Source organism: Lissotriton vulgaris, chromosome 1_2 (genome assembly GCF_964263255.1).
Source record: "Lissotriton vulgaris chromosome 1_2, aLisVul1.2, whole genome shotgun sequence".
Taxonomy (NCBI): domain Eukaryota; kingdom Metazoa; phylum Chordata; class Amphibia; order Caudata; family Salamandridae; genus Lissotriton; species Lissotriton vulgaris.
The window spans coordinates 256,630,896-256,638,325 of NC_141686.1; the positions used below are offsets into that span (position 1 = coordinate 256,630,896).

The window sequence follows — 7,430 nt, forward strand, 5'->3', positions numbered from 1 at the left end:
TATCAAAATTGTTTGACCCCCAGAACTCCAATTATCCACCACCGGTCACACTCCCTATGCAAGACAGCACCTGCATGCCCTTCGCTATGCCAACACTAAGACACAGCCACAACAACACAGAGCTCTTTCATGCACTAACTGATCACAATAGCACCAGTCCCAAGCCTAGCTCTCTCACCAGTGACCCCACCTTGGTCAGAACCCCTACTCCCTATATGGAACCCTCCCAACCCACACCTTTCCTCCCCAGTTCCTGCTTCAATGACACTGGCTTCCTCTCAACTAAACTCCACCGCCCTCTCTAGACATGAGACCTACTGAGTGTCCTCCCCATACAGAACAGGATCCCTTCCTGACATACTTACCCAATTTGTCAACCAAATAGAAAAAACATTTGATTAGCTACAGATCTCTCTCAGGTAAAAAGCGATCTTGCGAACCAGGCCAAATTAATATGCAACCCCAATCCGAAGATAGAGAAATTAACTCGACTTAAAATATCTTCTTATGTCAGCCGCCACTTCTGCATGACCTTCATGCCCCTGAACCGCCTGTCTCACAGTCCCTACCAAACTCTCAATCCCCTATCCCCACTTGAAGTGGAATCTCTCTGCAAATCATACAACACAAACACTCAACAAGTGGATCACAAATCTCCATCCTCAATCTCAGTAATCATGAGCACAAACAGAATCCCTCGAGTTAATATACCGCCTAGACCACCTGCTCAACAGACCACGATTCAGACACTGTACACTACATTTAACAACCGAAACTCGCTTTCCTGCATGCTTCTCAAATGTAGATCTGCAGTTAAACATGCTACAGAAATATATCAAACTATTCCCGCCGATGGCACGCTTTCTTACCGGAAACCTGGCTTAACGAACACTCACCCCCATGCTGGACTTGCTTTCTCTTGCTGGCTAATCTATCATAGGCGAGACAGACCTAAATGAATAGGGGGTGGGCCAGCGATGAACATCAAAATGAGATTAGACTCAACACACTAGACTCCATGGACTGCTCAACCTTCTAATATCTTGGAGTTGAACTTGCGATAAAAGGCACATCGCATATCGTACTTCACACTATCTATCACCCCCATGGTGATCGCTTATTCCTCACTGAAGAAGTAACTGGCATAATTACAAAGCTCTTCCTTATTGACATCAAAGATGTGCTCCTAGGTGAGTTCAATCGGCACTGGGATGACACAGAAGACATCATGGTCAGTAATCTCATAAACCTTCTTGAATGAAACGGCCTGAAACAACTCTGCAACGAACAGACCCACAATAAAAGTCCTATGCTAGATGCAATAATTACCAGATACGATCTTGTCTCCCTTCAACATATCATACTCATCGACTGGTCAAACGACCACCTAATACTGTTCTATCTCAAGGCAAACCCATGTCCAGGCCGAGCATCAGCCAATAAACTCAGGAACTTCAAGCAAATCCCACTAACAGATCTAGAATCCATGATCAGGGCTCATCTACACTCTCAACCTCACCATCACTCAGATTATGACCTCACCAAACTCTATAGCTCAGGGACGACTGATGTTCTTGACCAGGTGGCCCCTCTCAAACTAAATAGTTCTAGAGAAGTCAAATCCAGATCCTGATTTAACTCAGATCTTAACAATGAGTGAAGACACCCAAGACTGACCGATAGATTATGGAGACAGAACCCCTCACTGGCACACCTCGCTCTCCTCAGGTCTGAACGTCTCTCCTACAAAAAACAAATCTTTAAGGAAAAAGCCACATTTCTTTTGCAACTAACATGACTGTGCGGAGAACAGACCAAAGGAGTTCTTCAATATAATTAAACAATAAATCACCCTTACCCCCAACACGAAACAATAAACAATAAACACTGTAGAAATAGTCAAACGATTGCTTATCCCAGACTCAAGACTATTACCCATCCTACATCGATCTCCTCCAACTAAAAAACAATGCTAAAAGGACAGATTTCAAACTGATGACAGAACATCAAAAAAACCCGCAAACTGGAAGCCCATATCCCACTCTACTGACCCTCTCCCTTCCACCTTAGTACAGAACCTCAACAATATCATCTCTCCTTTTTTGACCAAAATCATCAATGCCTCTCTTCTGGCAGCTTTCCCGATTCCCTCCAATAGGAAAAGTCACACCTATCCTTAAAAAAACAGACTTCAATAACCATAGCCCGATCACCATCCTTCCATTCCTAGCAAAAACGAACATAAATGTGTCCTGCTACAACAAAACCAGCATATAGGTGAATTCAACCTTCACAACACATTCTATCGTGCTTCAGGAGAGGCTGCAGCATGGAGACTGCTATGCTCAATATTTCTGATGAGATTCACAAATCCTTAGCTGAAGGTGACTCATGCCTCCTTATCCTACTGGACCTATCAGCGGCTTTTTATATGGTAAACCATCCAGCTTTACTCAAGGCCCTCAGGAGTTGCACTGGTATCAACGGCACAGTGTTGAAATGGTTCACATCCTACCTGCAACATTGTTCTCAACCAATAAAAATCAACAGTTGTTACTTGAAGCCTGTTCTAGCACCACAAGGAGTTTCTCAAGATTCAAACCTTTCGCTCGCTCTATTTTATCTCTCACAATTCTTCTGAAACAAGCATAGGTCAAGTATCACCTATATGCTGATGACATACTACTCTACCTTGCACCCCTGAAAGCCCCTCTCAATGAGGCGGCCAGACTCCTCAGAGGAATAAAGCAGTTTGATCATATCTCACCTGCCCTTAAAAGTCTCAACTAGCTTCCGCATGAAGGAAGAAGCAGCTTCAAGACCGCCTGGTTCACCCACAAAGCTCTTCAACCAAAGAAACCAAACTTTCCAGAGCAGGTAGACGACAGGCAATCTTCTCATACACCCTAAGCTGAATAAGAAATCCACCCAGGTGCGTGCCCCCAGGATATTGTACTAGGTCCCCAAAGATCTCTGATCCAACCCTCCTTTTCTTTCTTTAAATGAGACCTTAACTCTTTGCTACTTAACAATTGCTCAACTTGCATACAAGTAATCTACATTTCTTACAGACCATGCCCAACTCTATAGACTCTCTCTGTTTGTAGTCTCCTGACCAAGTCAGTCTCTACTTTGGTATTAAAATCATTACCTTTTTGCTGTATTGTTTATCATTACCTTTTTTTTGCTGTATTGTTATGTACTTGTGGGTTCTCACTATTTTAACAATGTTTAGCATATACCTCCGATTGACTGCATTTGACCTACACGTAACTTCAAATGCATCTCGAATTATCCTATGCGCACTACTTGTAAAGCGCACTGTTACCTTCAAGTCTAGGTAACGCTATATAAAACTCTAAACAAATAAACAAGTAGCACTGTGCAAAATTTCCCATCAAATCCTTCTACCGCTACATCCACTCCGGGCAACCAGAAATAATTTCTTATCCTCTGCTTTGTGGCACTCATACACAGATGGCCTACATAAGCGGTCTCTAAAATCCTTTGGGGGAAACTTCCTTGTAGAATCAATTTATCGCCTCTAACCAACAATCCTCCTTCCAAAGATAGCTCATCCGCCACTTTCCAATAAGATTGCAAAGATGTATCCAAAGTTTTTTTCCCTTGGCTACCCAAATTTCACAAAATTCAGGACCTTGATCAATTCAGCACCTTACCTCACCCAATCACACCATCCCATCATATCGGAGCAAATGACTAAATTTTTAGCTTTGGCAATGATACATTCCTCAATTTCTTCTTGTATATCCACTTCACACAAATTTCTATCAAATGGTAACTGAGACAGAAAGTCTGCTTTAACGTCCTTTCTTTCTTCAATGTGTATCACACTTAAACATACCTCCGATAATTTGACCATGGAGATCTTAATTTTGTTCCAGACAAAGTGGTCTGTGATCTGCCCTTAAACAAAATTTTCTTCCCAGCCATATCTAAACGTGTCAACAACCCAAACATATCAACATTTCTTTTTTTATTACAGAATCTTGATTCAAATTCTTTCGTCCTTCTGGCAGCAAACACTATAGTGACTTTCTTGTCATTCTCCATTTGTGGCAAAACACGGCCCCCTCCCATATGCACAAACATCCACAGTCACAACATTTTTGCATCCTTCCACTCACGACTGTAGTGCGGGAGCAGAGATAGTACGTTGTTTGATGAGAGCAATACTTTGTTGATATATTGAAGACCATTACATTTCTAGATTTGTTTTTAACTGTTACCTTAAAGCATTCAGTCAGATCGCCAATTTAAAAAAAATAAACTTTGCATAGAATTCACAAAGATTTTTTTTAAAAAGACCAGGGTTGCTCCTTATCAGCCAGATGTGGTGCATTTACATTGGCATCAAGAAAGCTGAGTTTGGGTTTAACCCCATCAGATGTCAACACATGGCCTAGGTATCCAACTTAATTTACTCCACTGGATTCCAAGGTGGACAACACTCTTTCAACATATTGGTCATGCGCGTCCTTCGTATCCACAAATATCAACATGTCATCCTGAAATATTGCTGCATTTGAGATGTTCTTGAACATTTTCGTCAAGACCTTCTAAAATACAGATGCAGCTGAGGCCAGCCCAAACTAGAGTGAGGAGGGCTCCTGATGAGACGCCGCTTTAAGATTCATTTGGACTGACCTACAGCACTTACTTCCTCTTTTGCAAGATACTCATAAAGTGAGTATAAAGCAGTGCACTGCGTACAGATTCCCTTTTCTTTAAACATCTCTCATAGTGTAGTACAAATGAATGCAGCATGTACACATTACTTCTTTTGAAAGTCCTCCCTTATTGGATTGTAAGAAATCAGGACACTGTAAGTACCCTTATGGTACAGGTAAAAGCAGTCAGCATGAACAGATGTCTCACAGTGCAGTATAAAGCAGTGCAATGTGCACAGATTCATCATAATATGGTAAAAAGTAGTGAGGTCAACAAGTTTACTTTGTGTATGTCCCTTGTAGTGTATTAAAAAGCAGCACAGAATGCACAGATTTCTTAGTGTAAAGAAAAGCAGTGCAGTGTGTACAGATTGGTCAGTGCAGCAAAAAGCAGTGCAGCCCATATGTTGCCATCACACAGAAACAAAGCTTAGTGTGAACGGATTACCAAGTGTAATAAGATGCAGTGTGTACAGAGTTTCCATAGTGTCGTATAAAGCAGTGCAGAGTCTACAGATTTCTCTGTGCAGTAAGATTCAGTGCAGTGTGCACAGGTCCCTCATATTGTAATATGATGCAGTACAGTATGCATAGATTTCTTACGGTGTAATAAACAGCAGTGCGGTGTGCAAAGACCCCTCATTTTGCAGAAAGAAGCAGTGTGCACAGATTCCTCACAGTGCTGTATAACGCAGTGCTGTGTGCACAGGTCAGAAAGAGTGCAGTAAGATGTAGTGCCATGTGCACATATTTCTCACAGTGCAAAAAAGATGCATTGCAATGTGTAGAGATGCCATTTTTAACACAAATGATGAACACAAACACCCCCAGGGCCGGTTGGACTGCCCCCACAGAGGTCTCCGGATAAAAGAGCCCAGCTCAGCCGGCTCCTGGCAGAGATTTCCTCCAGGATTATTAAGTCTATTTGTGCAAACAAAGCAGAAGGTGCTGACAAACTCCTACCTGAGCAGGAACCTGTGCAGATATTCCCAGCCTCTCTCCTCCTCCTGGGGCTGGAGTGAGGCAGGTAAAGATCTGGGCCTCAGGGGCGCCTGTGAGGGACTGAAATTAAAGATAACGGCACAGACAGGCAGAGGGTTCTTCCTTTAAAGGAGGCTGGACACAGGAAGAGAGGACGGAAATGATGTCAACATCAATACCACTGGTGATGTCTCTGCCGCTGCTCACCAGGAAGAGGAAGGCCCACTCCATTTGATATCATGTGCTCAGCAGATTTCATTAGTAGGTGAGGAGCGCCCTCTGATGGCCACTAACAGAACATCTCCCTCAAGTCTCCAGGAGTGAATACATTGATTGCACTCAAACACGCATTTTGTGTGCAGGAAAGGCCTGGGTTTAAAGATGCCACAGATTGGGTTGCCATCTAAAACCAGCTGAGATGGTCTTAAAACGCACATTACTACAAGCATTGCATAGCTGCCAAGGTTTCGGATTGCAATGTGTGACATTTTCATAATTTCAGTTTAATTACGTGTGACATTTCAATGACTGAGTGACAATTTCTCGCAAGCCAGATCAAGCAATGTAGATGAGGAATATATATATATATATATATATATATATATATATATATATATATATATATATATATATATATATATATATATATATATGCACCAATTTGAGCAGCAAGGCACTCTAAGAAGAAGTTACACCTGCTGAAAGCACCAGAAACTGAAGCCCCAAGTGCCCTTCTAAGCTGATTGTTAAAGAAAACGAGGACTCGGATCTGCACCACTCTCATTGAGAGTGTGCACCGCGCCACTGCAAACAAAAGAATGCTTCTGTACATTTCAGCAAATTCAGTTATTGTAGCAGGGTCAGATTATCTGTTGCAAAACCGGCGCAGTGTGCCTGCCACTTTCTCACCTCCAGCAAAGGAAATAACATAATGACTGTTATAGTGAAGTAGGGAGAGAAGGAGGCGGATGAGAACTGTTTTAAAGATTTGATGTCCCCACTGGAAAGCACCCATCATCGTTCGCTGGGGCACTGAATGTAGACTCTACTACCGACATTTTGAGCAGGTGTTCTGCTTTAATTTCTCCCGCTCTGACAAATGTAAAATAAAGCATTACATTTCTTGATACTCTGCTGCTATACATCTAAAGAGCAAAGGGATATCAGTTTTATTAAGAGCACCTATTGTTTAACGATATCAGAGGTTATAAGTGATGTTTAATTTTACACGTACTTCTATTTGAGGCAAGCGACGAGTGTTGACGGTTCGGCGGCAAAAGGTGCCTTCGCCCCGGGCTGGTACACACAGTCACAGCTACAAGCAGCAGCCCGACCTGAGTCGGTTAACCCCTAGGCTGCGGGACCACGATTATAACTGTATGCACAGAGCACCTAGCAGGCCGAAAGTGGCGAGCAGCAGGGTCAGGACGGCGAGTCAGCAGCCACAAACGCCGGTAGGGACGGGTGAGCTTCACAGAGGCCGAGCCATGCCTGCAGTGCTCCGAGCAGCGGGGTACTCCTCACCTCAGCTGAGCCGGATCTTTTATAATATTCTCCCAATCCTGCTTCAAGTTCTGCCTCTGTCATGACTGTACTCCCCGTCCAGTGAAAGTCGGTGTTTGCATGCATGATCGAGGAGGCACTAAACAAATTATTGTGGCGTGGCGGGCAGCGGCACACTAATGAAACCTAACTTCTGCTTGCCCTGCTGTACGTCCAGAGACAATTATAGATACACTGCTTGTTGCAATCACGTAA

The 7,430-nt window shown here is 43.1% G+C and overlaps 2 protein-coding genes across 2 annotated transcripts in view; both read right to left on the reverse strand.

The window, feature by feature from the left end:
- Window positions 1-5,692, reverse strand: part of LOC147736444 (uncharacterized) — a 158,158-nt gene extending 152,466 nt beyond the window's left edge. Inside the window, exon 1 of the mRNA XM_086953178.1 lies at window positions 5,655-5,692. The gene's annotated coding sequence lies outside the window, so the exon portion shown is untranslated. The remainder of the gene's footprint in view (window positions 1-5,654) is intronic.
- The window catches only part of LOC147736441 (uncharacterized), a 453,286-nt gene extending 447,589 nt beyond the window's left edge, over window positions 1-5,697 (reverse strand). The window contains exon 1 of the mRNA XM_086953179.1: window positions 5,655-5,697. The gene's annotated coding sequence lies outside the window, so the exon portion shown is untranslated. The remainder of the gene's footprint in view (window positions 1-5,654) is intronic.
- Window positions 5,698-7,430: the final 1,733 nt, after the last annotated feature.